We start from the raw sequence: 16,639 nt of genomic DNA on the forward strand, positions 1-16,639 counted from the left end.
GTGCCTAGACCGCGCCTAGCGACAGAACCCATGGCCCCTGCAAATGCCATTATGCCCAATTCCGCTATGATTCCAGCACCCCCTATGCACTCAACCCTGGACATAAATACACCTGCTACCGGGCCACCCTGAAGCACACCCAAGGACCTTTCAGCTGCCAGAACTGCAGCTTCACCTGCATCCGTCCCGCCATACCACCGCCAAGGAAGGAACCTAACCACTTCAGATGCATTCTCCTCAACACCCCCTCCATCCGCAAACACGCAGATGAACTCTGGGACCTACTCGACTCAACGTCTCCAGACGTCGCCTTCCAGACGGAGACCTGGCTGAACCCCGCCTCAGCACCTGTCATTGCCATAGCTATCCCGGATGGCTACAAGATCACCCGCAGAGACCGCACCAATGGAGTTGGAGGTGGAATCCTCACCGTCCACAAGTCCGCCCTCAAGGTTTCTACCAACTCCGATGACACCCTCAACACCGCCGAACACCTACACTTCCAGATCCACACGGACCCCAACACCACACTCAGAGGAACCATTGTCTACAGACCCCCTGGACTCCGACCACAGTTCAGCGACTTCATCAGCACACACGCCCTCACCTCCATGGACCACGTCCTGCTCGGGGACCTGAACTTCCACTTCGAGAACAACAAAGACACCAACTCCACCACCCTGATCGCCAACCTCAGACTCAGACAACTCATCACAACACCCACCCACACCGTTGGCCACCGCCTCGACCCCATCTTTTCCGCAAGCCCCCAAGTCTCCTTTAACCGCACCACCGAACTCCACTGTCCGCTCTTTGCCACACTACCAGGACAGAGCTAAGAATGTATTATTGTGAATCCAAGGACCATTTTTGGGGTCTGTGAGAGTATTGCGAAGAGAGACTAACAAGTATCACCACATAATACTTCACAATCCGACTTGCACTATTACATTTTAATAAGATAATGAAGAAGGTTTTTTTCTAAACTTATCATCTCAAACTCCGTTTTTAATGGAATACTTCTTTACTGACTGTATTTAAAATGGGGGAGGTGTCTCACGCAATAGGTAAACTTGCAGTGGGAAAGGCACCGGGACTTGACAAACTCCCGGGTGACCTTTTTAAGCATCAGCCAGGGATTTGGGGCCCTTACCTGCTAATTGTTTTTAATGCTATTCTGAGAGGTATGGAGGTACCCTGTACCTGGCTGGGAGCGGAGATAGTCCCGATTTTTAAGAAGGGTTCTCCTCTGCTCCCAGCCAATTACAGGTCCATCAGCCTCATTGATGTTCCGCAAAAAAAAAATTCACGGCTCGTCCTAGACCACTTGTTGGCATGGATGGAGGAACACGAAGTGCTAAGTCCCTTTCAGGCGGGGTTCCGGAGGAACACGTCCACCATGGACCAGATCTTTTGCCTAATACTGCTGTATTGGAAAACGGCAAAGATCGAGGGTGGCAGTCTTTACATGGTGTTCGTGGATCTCCGTTCCGCGTTTGATTTAGTGCCACTGTGGAGGGTCCTCCAAGAATTAGGCGTTCCTCCCCAAATCTTGCATGTGCTGGTAAGGTTTCTCGAGGGGAACTTCGCCCAGGTGCGATGTGGGAGGAATGGGGCATTGTCATCAAGGTTCCCAGTTGGCAGAGGGGTGAGGCAGGGTTGCGCCTTGGCACTGACCGTGTTCTGCCTCTACGTTAACGGTGTAATTTCACATCTAGATAGAGTCCCCAATAATGATGCGCCAAGGCTGGCAGGCAGGAGGGTTCCGGCGATTATGTTCGCTGACGACACACTCCTGCTTTCCAAGTCTCCTATGGGGATCCAACACATCTTGGATGGCTTTGGGGATTTCTGTCGATGTCGTGGTCTTGAGATAAATGCCGACAAAACAGAATTTATGATATTTAACCCTTCGGCATCCACCCGCCCAAGTCCGACTTTGGGTAGCGTGAGGTTAGAAAGGGTCACAACTTTTCAGTATCTTGGGGTCACAATGCATGAAAATTTGTCGTGGGCACACCAACTAGTAAAATCTCAACTGAAATTGTCGCAGCTGGCGGGTGGTATTCTCAAGGTTTCCAACACATCAACATATAAGCCAGTGAGCCCAGCCCTGGAGATTTATAAGACACAAGCAAGGGCGACAGCCCTCTACGGAGGGGAGCTGTGGGAGCACTCTTGTGGATCAGCGATTGCTAAAATAGAAACAAAATTTATTAGGCAGTTGCTGACACTTCCTCAAAGCACCCCGTCCCTCCCCTTAAGGCTAGAACTGGGACTAAGTCCAATAGAGGATGAACTAGCACTAAAGCCTCTCAGGTTCTGGTGCTGGTTTTGGTCAACGGCAGATCTGCTATACTATAGACAAGAGCTTAAGCAGATACTAAGTTATAATAGTGCAGGAAAAATTCCCTGGCTGGCGTTTATTAAACATGAATTTTTAAGGTTAGTTCTACCGGCTTTGTGGGACAATCCGGAAAGGGGCTGCTGCGAGGTTTCGCGCAAGTCACTTACCCGGATTTTCAAAGATAAAAAACTGAATTCTGTAATCTGTGCCTCCAATGCTGGTACTTTGACTAATTCCTTTTTAGCTTTCAAAAATTCGTATTCCTTTGAGAATTTTATGGATGTTGTTTTTCCTATTTTAGCTAGGAAACTTTTCTATACAATGGAGATATGGCACTCTACCACTAAAAGCTTTTACGAGTAAATGGTTACCCTCTATTAACATGTCATGTCCAGGTTGCAACTGTAATGTAGAGGATGAACTTCACGTGTTATTCTTTTGTCCAGCCTATACTAAATCTAGGAAGCACTGGCTGGTACCAATGTGCAGAAATTTAGGTTTTAAACATTGTTTATTGGCTTTCAGAATTTTAAAAACTGACACGACTAGTTCTACTGTATTTGCACTTTCGAAGTACTTGCTAGCTATGTGGTCTAAGCGGCGTCAATTGATTGATATTGAATGTTAAGGACTAAATATTCAAGTTCCTTTCAATGCAATGACTTCTAGTTTGCTTCGAATGGATTTTATTGTGTCATTGAAAATGAAATTTCTATGTATCTCCATTTTTATTATGTTTTATCTTGAACTCTTTTATGGCCTACGGACGAAATAAAGAATTTTTTAATTGAATTAAAAATGCTGTTTTGGATCTTGTCTCCAGGGATACATTATATTCTAGTTCTTAGGGTCAACACTTTTCCCAACCCCAAAACGATGTGCTACTATCATTAACATAACGCGCCCACAAATTGGTGGCGATGTTATATGTGTGTTTGATTTGGAACTGTGGAAAATTCTAAGGAGGAAGTTAGTGTCTTCCCCTCCTCTGGAAGCTGTATGTTGTGCTTAGTAAATATTATTTCTATCTTAATTATCCACCTGGTCTGGAGCTTTTTCACAGCCCATATGGCCTACATGAGCTTTGAACAGACAAGCCCAAGCATGAGACATATGCACACAGTTTCCAACCAGAAGGGAAGTGGTCCCTCATGCCTACTAGAATTATGTGGCAGGAGAGGACAATATTATGCTGCTGGGTTTGCTAAATTATGCAGCAAGAAAAGGAAAAATATGCATCAAAATGCGGTGCATGTTGTGATAATATTACTTCATTATTTTGTCACTGTACACATGGTGATACTGTTGGAACACAACTTGCACATTATTAGTACTAAGTTACCAGGCAAAGGGCCTTCCACTGCACCGGATCATGTATCCCCACATTTTTGAGAGTTCTGATGCTGGAACTACAAACACATTTTTTGCTACGATATGCTGTTGATGCAAATCATGGATAGTGTAGCAAAAATGGCAAATACATAATTATGCGAAAAAAGCAGCAGCCACATAATTGCATAATTCAAGTGGCGATGCTCATGACCCTGCTGTGAGCTTTATCTCTCTGAAAGCACATTATCTGTGAAACTAAACAGGGCAAAATACACCTGTGACTCGTGAATATGATTGGGAAAAGTCGTTTTTTGGCTGACGAATTCCATTCACACCGCTTAGATTGACATAAAGCGCTTCAACGCCTCGTCAGTGTATAAAACGCTATAAAAATATAATTTTTAATCTATAATTATTCAGAAGTTTTTCTGGAAATCATTAGAGTTAAAAAGGCTGTCAGGCACATGCATCAAGGTAGGATTTTGCGAGTCCTTAATTGCGATAATTAAGGAATCGCAATTAAGGACTAGTAAAAGCCTATGCATGCAGGAATCGCTGTAAAATAGTTATTCCTATACATTCCTTATTTGCACCTCGCAAATTACGAGTCGCAAATAAGGAATGGCTTCCCGAATGAATGGGAAATTGCATGCGCAATTTGCGAGTATCAATAGGTCCTCGCAAATTGCGCATGCAATTTCAGGGTGGAAGGGTGTCTAAAAGACGCCATGTTGCACCCCTGAAATTTATCTGTGCGCATATTTTGCGCACACACATGCCCTTATGTGTGTGCGCAACACAAAAGTGCATTATTCAAAGTTTTTGCAAATTACCATGAAGTTCAACTTCATGGTAATTTGCGCCCCCTATTAGCGAAATGGCACATTTTTTTACTTTAATGCATTGCATTTAAGGAATCTCGATTTCCTTGAATGCAATCACAATTTAAGTAATAGCAATATAAAGAATACTTAAATTGCGATTTTTGCAGTTGGGATGATGTATCCCAAATGCAAAAATACCGGTCGCAAAGGGGCAGAGTCTGAGAATCTGCCCGTTTGCGACTGGTTTTTCTTTTGATGCATGTGCCTGTGTGTGCCTTGATTTTAGGGTGAAATACCCCAAGAAAGGGCTGAAGCGGGCTGTGCGGGGTGCAGGTTTTATTGTGGCATTATTTACCGGTGCGCCATGAAACGACAAATTGCCCCATTGGGATTTCGTCTCAATGTTGCGAGCAGAGTCCTGGTTTGAACCTGCCCAGTGGGGTCCAGGTGAGTGCACGACAGGGTCCCACGAGGTGCGGAGCAAGAGATCGATGCAATGTGGGCTGAACAAGCCTTGCGCAGCACTTCTAGAACATTCTGCGTGCGCGCGCTCTAATTAAGGCTCCAAAGCCTCCGTTCGGTTTGGCACATTTTAATTGCTACTAAAGGAAAAATAACTGGGGACAGTTTCCTGCTCCGCTCTGGTCCCTCTGTGGACGATGCGTGCTCTGTGCACATCAGAAGCCAAAGATTGCTTTCGAAAAATGATTAATGCAGACATTATCAGCACTTTGTTGCAAATCCAAGCGCTTGCATGAATGAAGGGACAATGTCACAGATAGGGCTGCCACCTGGTCGATTTTATTATACGTGCACCACCGGAATTTTAATGTCATGGCCGGTACAAAAATAAGCACAGTCACCTTAAGGCAGTATTTTTAGCCCTTATCTGTACAGACTTGAAATAGCCAATATAATAGAATTCAATATCATATGTGTAGTTAAGTAGTAGTTAAATTGTCCTACCTGGTGAAAAGGCATACTCACTAAGCGTCCAATTCACAAGGGTAAACTTAGACCTGAAGTCTTACTGTAGACCTGAAATCTAAGGGCCTTACTATGCGTTTGGCTTTCCAATGGACCTCCAAACTCACGATGGGGGTATGGCTACCGGCACACCAGGGGTCCAACTGCCCTATAACAAGTAGGAAGGTTGGACTGCCATGGGACCACTGCTGCCGCCAGGGGCCCGCGATTCCGGGAGGTCACGAAACTTCAATATGGTTGGCGGACTGGTGCGGCCCCGAAAACATATTACGAGTTTCCTTTCTGCCACCGTTTTCTTGGCGGTGTCCACTTCCCGATTCCAGTAACTTGGGAAGTGGGTCGCACGCATGTTACCATAGTTCTATCTGTGGAAGGGACCGCATGTGGTCCAGATTGTCATTAGAACATTGGAAACAATCTCTTACTGACCTCAGAGCCCCCAGATGAAAATCCTACCTTTGCCTATGATAACTTTTCTCGGTCAGTCCCCCCCTCTGACCAGGCCCTGCCGCACACCTTATCCAAAGTTACTGATGTGATATTTCCTGAAGTGCTCAAAGTGATACATCTTTCTCTCACTACAGGCATTGTTCTGGTGGGCTGGAGAACACTCTATGGTCAAAATGTAGCTGGAAAAGCCGAACCTGGATCCTCTGTTGCCCAATTCTCTCCATCCATTGGCTAGCAAGATATCTGAAAAATATGTCTCTGACCATCTAGAAAGTCACTAATTACTCCACTCTACCCAGACGGGATTTAGCCCCCACTGTGGTACAGAGACTCCTCTTTTAGAAATGGTCAAAGAATCTAAAAAAATACTTGACCAAGGACGATTGGTTGCCATTATCTTGCTTGATCTGAGCTCAGCATTTGATACGGCAAATCACAACATTCTTGTGCAAAGACTAATGAACATGGGAATCTCGGTGAATGCTCTTACATGGCTTAAATCTTTTTTGGAAGACAGGGCTTTTCATGTCTTTGAAGACGGGGGTCTCTCTGACAGCCTGCCACTCACGTGTGGAGTCCCTCAGGGATCCTCCTTGAGCCCCACACTATTTAAAGTCTACAAGAGGCCTCTGGCAGACTTTGTCTTACCATTCAGGATTTCAATATTCACCTGTGCGGATGACACACAGTTAATATTCTCTCTAAACCAAGAGCAAGACCTCCCACCACCTACCTTGGAGCTTTGCCTGCAGAGGGTGGCCGAGTTGATGGAACACTCCTGTCTCAAACTCAATGGAGTCAAAATGGAGCTTATGGTTAAGTATGGGCGGAAAATTCGTTCCGCTCGCGGAATTAGCGAATTTTTGGCAATTTCGCGATCCACGAATCACACAAAATTGCCCAAAAATCTGCAATTCGCGAGTTGGCGGATTTTTTTTTCTTGTTCGTGCTTCAAAAATACAATCTTGGGTGCGCGGCATTGACTTACAATGATTCTGCGTTCGCTAATGAGCTTTCCTCCCTATTCGCGTCCGCTGCAAGATTTTGGTAGCTGGCCAAGCAACGCCGCGATCGCGAACACGTCATTGCGACCCGAAACAGGAAATTGTGAACGCGAACACGTCATTGCGACCCGAAACGGGAAATTGCGAACGCGAACAGGTCATTGCGACCCGAAACAGAAAAAAGGCATGGCGAGCAGGCTGGTTAAGTGGAAACAACATGTTCGCGACCGTTGCGACCGCATGCACAAGTTCTCGTTCCCGAACTGGTAAAAAAATCTCACGAACTTGCAAAAAAAAAAAATTCTCCAGCTCGCGGAATTGGGTGGATTTTTGCGAATCGCGATTACGAATTCACGCATCGCAAATTCACAAATTTTGCCCATGCTTACTTATGGTCCTGGGCAACAAACCTGAGCTGGGTCGGGAATGGGACTAGGCAAGTTGCTTATGTTCTCCTCCCCCACAAAAAAACTCCATCAAGAGCCTTGGCATATGGCAAGATAAGTCCTTTAAATTTGCCAATTAGGCAGTTACGCTTGCTGCCACCTGCTATGGTCTTCTCAGAATTTTGCGGAAGATACTTCCTCTCCTGCCTTTTACTGCCAGGAGACTGATGGTCTAGGCTCTCATTCTATCCAGATTGGATTGTAGAAATTCCTGAGGATCACCAAAGAGAACATTTGGGAAACTTCAGATGGTCAAGAAATGTGCAGCTAGATTATTGTTAAATATCCCTAGACATCAATCTGGCAGACAAGCATTGAACTCACTGCACTAGCTGCCTGTGGATGGGAGAATTAGGTTTAAATCCCTTTGCATTGCCCGTAAGGCTTTATGGGACAATGGCCCTGAGATCTCTCGATCCTCGCTTTCTTTCTATATCCCTCATAGAAGATTGCTCTCCTGAACCCCTCATCTAGCTGTTGTTCCTGACATCAGGAGGGAAAGAGTGGGCGGACTATCCTTTTAGGCTTCAAGGCTGTTTACTCTGGAATGCCCTCCCCCAGTCCTGGCGCTCTGAAACCCGATTGCTTCCCTTTAGGAAGGGGCTTAAAACTTGGCACTTTAAAAATATATCCCAGTAACAGGGTTCCTTTCGCGTTGAGTATAATGTGCGGTACTTTCAGCGCTGGGATGCCAATATGAAGCTAGGCGATCTACAAGTGCTAATAATAATAATAATGATCTGTGGTGGGGACGAGCTTGAGGTGATTCCTAGCCTCGAGGGGAAGCCAGTTCACGCTTTCAAGTGAGGAGTGATGTGATCGAATTTTCTGGAGCCTGTAAGTAATCTGGTGGCTGCATTGAGGCAGGCTTTTAAGGGTGCCAGTGAGATCTTGGGTAAGCCGGAGAGTGTGGAGCAACCATATTCCAGCCGAGAGATAACTAATGACTGGACTGCAAGTTTTAGGTCGGGAGCGTCTAGATAGGGTTTCAGTTTCCATAGGTAGCTCAGGTGGAATCTGGCAGATTTGGCCATTGAATTGATGTGGTCTCGCATGTTTAGGTTGTAATCCAAGGTAATTCCCAGAGATTTGGCCGAGTCCACAATGGTCGGGGGACAGTTTAAAGCTGTTATAGCTTTAATCCAAGTCTGGATCTCAGAGTTGCTTTTGGGCAGGGAGATTAGTAGGAACTCAGTTTTCTTAGCATTGAGTTTGAGTTGGTTGGAGGAGAGCCATCGGACGGTCAGCTTCAGGGCCTCATTCAAGGTGAGGATCTCCGCAAGAGATGACATTTTCATATAGATCTGAGTGTCATCAGCTTACATATGGAAGGAGATATTTGCAGTGCGAAGGACTTCGGCAATGGGTTCTAAATAGAGATTAAAAAGGGTGGGGAACAGCGTTGATCCATGAGGGACTCCCACCGTGACCACGGAGGGAACGGACAGTTCGCCATTGATTAGGAATCTCAGAGATCGGTTTTGTAGGTAAGAACTAAACCAATCAAGGACTGTGCCATCTAATCCCATCCTCAGTTTGAGGCGTTCGAGTTGCATCTCGTGGTTGACCGTGTCGAAGGCCGAGGATAGATCAAGGAGGATTAGGAGACAGGTACTGTGTAAGCAGTAAAAACAGCACTCCCGCAGCTCTCGTTCAGCACCAGGGACAACCAAGACAACTCTGCACCTGGGCTCCATGGGCCAAGTAAAATGGAACTGACTGTTGTGGCCTGGACCTGAGACCCTCATCACCTCTACCCTCCAAGAGTTCCACACAACTTGACCTATAAGTGAAGAATTGTCCCTGGCGGTTTTTCCCATTGACTGGAATGATAAAGTCCCACTGTATTAATTTGCACTGATTTTATATTACTTCTAAAATCTATAAGTTGGGTTATATGTATGCTATTCTGTTCTTTTTGGTGCCTAATTTAAGAGAAAAATACACTTTATTTTTGTAAATTGGTGCAGATTTCTCTTGAGTCGGGTCAATTACTTATTGTCCATGTTGGTACTATGAAATGCTTAACACATGTTCCTCTAGTAACGCCTGTCTGCTCTTAGCCACACTACCAGGACTGAGCTAAGAATGTATTATTGTGAATCCAAGGACCATTTTTGGAGTCTGTGAGAGTATTTCAAAGAGAGCCTAAACAGCATCACCACATAATGCTTCACCTTCCTACATGCACTATTACATTTTAATAAAATGATGAATGAAGTTTTTTTTCTAAATTTATCATCTCAAACTCAGTTTTTAAGGGAATATTTCTTTACTGAATGTATTTAAAATGCTGTTTTGGATCTTGTCTCCAGGGATACATTATATTCTAGTTCTTAGGGTCAACACTTTTCCCAACCCCAAAATGATGTGCTACTATCATTAACATAACGCGCCCACAAATTGGTGGCATTGTTATATGTGTGTTTGATTTGGAACTGTGGAAAACAGATTCTAAGGAGGAAGTTAGTGTCTTCCCCTCCTCTGGAAGCTGTATGTTGTGCTTAGTAAATATTATTTCTATCTTAATTATCCACCTGGTCTGGAGCTTTTTCACAGCCCATATGGCCTACATGAGCTTTGCACGGACACGCCCAAGCATGATACATATACACACACTGTCCAACCAGTAGGGAAGTGGTCCCTCATGCCTACTAGAATTATGTGGCAGGAGAGGACAATATTATGCTGCAGGGTTTGCTAAATTATGCAGCAAGAAAAGGAAAATTATGCACCAAAATGCGGTGCATGTTGTGATAATATTACTTTATTATTTTTTAACGGTACACATGGTGACACTGTTGGGACACAACCTGCACATTATTAGTACTAAGTTAACAGGCAAAGGGCCGTCCACTGCACCGGAACATGTATCCCCACATTTTTGAGAGTTCTGATGCTGGAACTACAAACATATTGTTAGACGGGGACCCTGAGGGTCGGCCGGGTACTGAGGGAGAGATCCCCGAGGGGGACCGTCTCCGGCGATCGTACAGACAAGTTACCTCCCTCCCTACAAACAGGCACCACACCAAGTCGAGTTCAATACTTTATATAAGGTTCGTAAGGCAAGGATATCAGCGATACAGGATATCTCGGACCCGGGGGTCCTCTCACTTCTAGTCTTTGTAGGGAAAGGGGGTAGCGGGACAGTCTTGGTACCGGATCGGTACAGGTAGTGGTAAGAGGCGAGCTCACAATCCTCGAGCTGGAGTGTCTGTGGATCGGGCCGCGGCAGCGCCAGCAGGCCAAGATGATAGTCTCACAAGGCAGAGGGCCGCGGCAGCGCCAGCAGGCCGAGTCGATGGTTTCACGAGGCAGAGGGCCGCGGCAGCGCCAGCAGGCCAAGACGATGGTTTCACGAGGCAGAGGGCCGCGGCAGCGCCAGCAGGCCAAGACGATGGTTTCACGAGGCAGAGGGCCGCGGCAGCGCCAGCAGGCCAAGACGATGGTTTCACGAGGCAGAGGGCCGCGGCAGCGCCAGCAGGCCAGTCACAGATGAGTTCTTCTCGGGTCTCTCGACTCCAGGATACAACTGGCTTCCTGGTCTGGCCCTGCCCCAGTTATAGGTCTGGTCCCCTTTGATGTCCGGACCCTCGCGCCTGGGGGGCTGGGAGGTCCGGGATGAGGGAGTCCAGACACCCAGCAAGGGGGCGGAGCCAGCGCCCAGGCGGCCGGGGGGCGATCGACACCTGGCGGAGGAGAGCCGTTGACGATTCCTTCCTCCCATTGACTCGCCAAGTGGTCACTCTGCCTCCTGGGGGGAGGTTGGTGCCTCGATGTCGGGCCCGGCCGGGCCCAGGGTGAGGGTCGAGTTGAGGCCACGCGGCCTCGTGCTGCAGTGCCCCAAGATGGCGGCTGGGCCGAGGCCGTGGTGTGGATGGTGACCCGGGCCAGCTGGGTCCGGAGCTGGTGTCTTGTGGGTGAGGGATTGCAGTGTACTTCGGGTGGTCGTCGGGGACTCTGGCTGGGGATGCAGGGGGAGCCAGGGTCCAGGTCCCATTGCGGGGAGGGGGGCAGCCCGACCATGCGGCCTGTCCAACATGCGTCCCCCCCAGCTGAAGGCGGGGAGAGTCAGCCATCTTCCTGGGGACTCTCCTCGCTGAGGCGGAAAAAGCGTGACAGGCCGTCGGCGTTGGCGTGGTCCTGGCCTGGACGATGTTCTACCGTGAAGTCCATCCCCTGCAGGGAGATGGACCAGCGCAACAGCTTCGGGTTCTCCCCCCGCATTTGCATCAGCCATTGCAGGGGTCGGTGGTCTGTTTGCACCCGGAAGTGGGTGCCGAAGAGGTAGGGCCGGAGCTTCTTGAGTGCCCAGACTACGGCGAAGGCCTCCCTCTCAATGGTGCTCCAGCGCTGTTCTCGGGGCAGCAGGCGTCTGCTGATGTAGGCCACTGGTTGGTCGACCCCTTCGGCGTTGAGTTGGGAGAGGACGGCCCCCACACCATGATCGGAGGCGTCCGTCTGCACAATGAATTCCCGGCTGTAGTCGGGAGCCTGGAGCACGGGGGCCGTGCACATGGCGGCCTTCAGTCTCTCGAAGGCCGATTGGCAGTCCGGGGTCCAGTTGACGGTTTTGGGGCCCTTCTTGGAGGTGAGCTCTGTGAGGGGCCCCATGATGCTGCCATAGTCCTTCACGAACCGCCGGTAGTATCCGGTGAGCCCCAGGAAGGCCCGGACCTCCGTTTGGGTCGTAGGGGGTCGCCAGGCCTGGATGGCAGCAATCTTGAGTTGGAGAGGGGCCACCAGCCCGCTTCCCACTTGGTGTCCCAGGTAGGTCACGGACCCTTGGCCAACCTGGCACTTGCTGGCCTTGATGGTGAGCCCGGCTTGCTGGAGGGCGTGTAGAACCTCCCGCAGGTGGCGGAGGTGGTCGGTCCACTGGTGGCTGTACACAGCAATGTCGTCCAGGTAGGCGGCGCTGAAGTCTTCCAGGCCCGCCAGTACCTGGTTTACCAGCCGTTGGAACGTTGCCGGGGCGTTTTTCATGCCGAAGGGCATTACTTTAAAGTGGTAGTGCCCGTCCGGGGTAGAGAAGGCGGAACGTTCTTGGGCCCTAGGGGTGAGGGCGATCTGCCAGTAGCCCGCTGTTAGGTCGAAGATGCTCAGGTAGCGGGCGGCCCCCATCCGGTCAATTAGCTCATCTGCCCGGGGGATGGGATGAGCGTCGGTCCTGGTAACTGCATTCAGCCCCCGATAGTCCACGCAGAACCGGAGCTCAGGGGCAACGCCCGGGGCGGCTGCTTTGGGAACCAGGACGACTGGGCTCGCCCAGGGGCTGTCTGAGGGTTCGATCACTCCCAGGGTCAGCATTTTGGACACCTCGGTCTGGATGCAGTTGCGCACCCGATCGGGTACGCGGTACGCCCGGTGTCGAATAGGAGGGCTGTCCCCGGTGTCCACATCGTGAAGGCACCAGGGGGTGACTCCGGGGGTGAGGGAGAACAGGGAGGCGAACCGCCTCAGGAGCGTTTGGCAGTCTTGGCGTTGCTCCGGGGACAGGGCCTCGGAGAGCTGGACCCCTTCCACTGAGCCATCCCGTTCGAGGACCCTCAGTAAGTCCGGAAGGGGTTCGGAGTCTTCTTCTGTCCCATTATCAGTAGCCATCAGGAGGCTGAGTTCGGATCGCACAAAATGGGGTTTGAGCCTGTTGGCATGGAGGACCCGTAGGGGGTTCCGGGTAGTCTCCATGTCGATTAAATAGGTGACGGGCCCCTTGCGTTCGATCACCTTGAAGGGCCCGGACCATCTGTCTTGGAGTGCACAGGGCTCAACCGGGGACATCACCCAGACCTGTTGTCCTGGTTCGAACTCAATGGAGGACGTGTGCTGATCGTACCACCTCTTCATGTCCTCCTGACTGGCCTCGAGATTGGCTTTGGCGGTGTCTCGGAACCGCCGGGTCTGGTTGCGGAGAGCCAGGAGGTACCTGTAGATGTCCGGGGGAGTTTTCTGGGGGGGCTGCTCCCAACCTTCCTTGACTAGGCTGAGGGGGCCCCGGACGGGGTGCCCGTACAGGAGTTCAAATGGGCTGAAACCGAGGGATTTCTGCGGGACCTCCCGATAGGCAAACAGGAGGCATGGAAGTAGCACGTCCCACTGGCGTCGAAGGGGTTCTTCTAGGCCCATAATCATTCCTTTGAGGGTGCGGTTGAACCTCTCAACCAGTCCGTTTCCTTGCGGGTGATAGGGGGTCGTGAATTTGTAGGTGACCCCGCATTGTTGCCAGAGAGACTTCATATATTTGGAGATAAAGTTCGTGCCCCTGTCACTGACGACCTCCCGGGGGAACCCCACCCGGGAGAAGATCCCCATCAGAGCCCGGCCCACCACGGGGGCCGTCACAGTCCGAAGAGGGATGGCCTCGGGGTAGCGGGTGGCGTGGTCTACTAGGACCAGGATGAACCGGTGTCCTTGGGCTGTTCGAGGGTCGAGGGGCCCCACAATGTCTATTCCCACTCGTTCAAACGGGGTGGTGACGACCGGAAAGGGTTGTAAAGGTGCTTTGATTTTTCGGCCACTTTTTCCGCTGGCCTGGCAGGTGGGGCAGGCCTTGCAGTGGTTGGTGACATCCTTTCGCATTTGGGGCCAGAAAAAATGGGTCACCAGGCGGTCGTAGGTTTTATCCTGTCCCAGGTGTCCGGCAAGGGGGACATCGTGGGCTAAGTTCAGGAGGAAGTCGCGGAAGCGAAGGGGCACCACCAGCACCCGACTGGCTCCTAGTTCTGCAATTTTCTGCTCGCTGTAGAGCAGGTCTTGGTCCCAGTAGATCCAGTGGGCCCCCGAGGTATCCCCTGTGCTCTGGGCCAGGGCTTGCTGCCGGAGTCCTTCGAGAGAGGGACATGTTTTCTGTTCGGCCCGGAATTGTTCCTGAGTGGGGCCTCTCTCCTGACGCCATTGTGCCAGGTCAGGGACGTCCCGAAGCTGGTCGGATCCTTCTTCTGTTTGGGTCGAGGGACTGGCTTCTGGGGCGGCCTCCTCTGGGATGAGCGCGGGAGGAGGTTCCGGCCACTCGGGCTCTTCTAGACTGGGGACCGCGCGGGCGGTCATGGACCGGGTCGTGACGCAGACCCATTCGGGGAGGCCGAGCATCCCCAGGTGTTCCCTCCGTTCGACAGCTGCCCAGGGAGAGCTTTCGAGGTCGTTTCCTAGGAGGCAATCCACGGGGGCATCATCGCGGACAGTCACCTTTAACATCCCCGTTACTCCCCCCCACTCGAAGGGGACGCAGGCCATGTGGCACAGGCTTTCGGAATTGTCTGCTGAGCGGACAGGGCAGAGAATGTTCGGCAGGATTTGGTCTGGAGTGACGAGATGGCGTCGGACCGCCGTTACACTGGCCCCGGTGTCGCGGAGGGCTCCCGCCCGGCGGCCATTAATGTTGACCCATTGACTGTACTTCTGCGTGTTGGCGGGAAGGGGGGCCCGCGGAATCATCTCTCTCTCCCCTAAGCAGGCCAGTGCCATGGCGGCGGGAGCCCATTCCGAGGGGTCGGTCTCGTACTCTTCTTGGTCTTCCGGGACTAGTTCTTCCCCTAGGGCGGCCGCTGCGACCTGGCGGGGGGTAGTGTTCGGATTCTTTGGGCAGTTGGGATCACTGGCGTAGTGGCCGGGTCGCAGGCATCTGTGGCACATAACGTGGGCCCGAAACCCGGCCCGGATGGCAGGGCTTCCTCGGCCGACCGGGGTCGAGGGGCTCCTGGGGGGTGACGAGGGGCCGGGGTCTCTCCCCCGACTCTGGCCTCCTCCTCCTCCTCGGGGGCGATGGGGCCCTGGGTACGGTCTGGATGATTCGCTGGGTCCGTTCCGGCCAACTCGGGTGCTTTCCCACCGGTCGGCTTCGGCGGCGAGTTGTCGAGGTTCGGTTAGCTTACTGTCCAAGAGGTGTTGGCGGAGCTCCACGAAGCAGTTGTTCGACAGGTGCTCCCATACGATAAGGTCAAAGAGTTGTTCGTAGGTGGTCACTTTGTTGCCCTTGATCCACCCCTCGAAGGCTCGGCTAAAGAAGTTCACGTACTCCACCCAGGTTGTACCCGGAATCCGTTTGCAGTCGCGGAACCGTTGGCGGTACATCTCAGGTGTGAGCCCGTATCGAGTGAGGAGGGCGGCCTTCATGTGGTCGTAGGATGTCATCAGCTGGTCCGGGAGTTGCAGCAGGGCGTCCCGCCCTTCGTTGACAAACCTCCCCCATAATCCGGCTCCCCAGTCGCTTCGGGGAATCCGGTGGGAGGTCATTGCCACCTCATAGGCTTTAAACCACTGCTGTATATCATCGTTCTTGTGGTATTCCCGGATGACATCTTTGGGGATGTGAACCTTGGGCTCGGTAGAGGCAGGCAGGGTCGGTCGTTCGGGGAACCCGAGTTCTTTATTCTGTTTCTGGATTTCCAGTTCCTTGAGGTTGCGCTCATGTTCGTACGCTAGTTTCTTTTCCTCTAGCTCTCTCTGTTTTTGCTTCTCTTCTCGCTCCTCTCGGAGCCGTAAGTGTTCCAGAGTTATTTTTTGTTCCGCCAGCTTGAGTTCCCCATCCAAGCGAAGTCGGGCTAGTTCTAACTCGTGGAGTCTGCTTTTTTCTCTTTCTCGGATCTCTTCCAGGGAGAGACCCGCTCTTCTTTCTTCAGTTGGTGCGGGGCTCGTCTCGGTTGTTTGTGTTCGGGGTACGGCCGTACCCGTTTCCGCCCAAGCTTCTAGGGCTCGTTTGAAGTCTTCCTTCGTACTCAGACCTGTGGTTGGGAGTCCAAGTTCTATGCAATATTGCTTCAGTTCTCGGTGGTTGTAGTCTTCCAATTTTTCCATCTGGAATTTCTCCGTTGTTCCGCTCTCTGTTGTCATGGTGGTCGTGTGCCGTGGGTCGAGTGACTTTCTGTACGATTATGCGTAGGTTCGGATCCCGTCGCTGGCCACCAATGTTAGACGGGGACCCTGAGGGTCGGCCGGGTACTGAGGGAGAGATCCCCGAGGGGGACCGTCTCCGGCGATCGTACAGACAAGTTACCTCCCTCCCCACAAACAGGCACCACACCAAGTCGAGTTCAATACTTTATATAAGGTTCGTAAGGCAAGGATATCAGCGATACAGGATATCTCGGACCCGGGGGTCCTCTCACTTCTAGTCTTTGTAGGGAAAGGGGGTAGCGGGACAGTCTTGGTACCGGATCGGTACAGGTAGTGGTAAGAGGCGAGCTCACAATCCTCGAGCTGGAGTGTCTGTGGATCGGGCCGCGGCAGCGCCAGCAGGCCAAGATGATA

This window comes from Lissotriton helveticus, chromosome 3_2 (assembly GCF_964261635.1).
Source record: "Lissotriton helveticus chromosome 3_2, aLisHel1.1, whole genome shotgun sequence".
In the NCBI taxonomy this organism is placed as follows: Eukaryota; Metazoa; Chordata; class Amphibia; order Caudata; family Salamandridae; genus Lissotriton; species Lissotriton helveticus.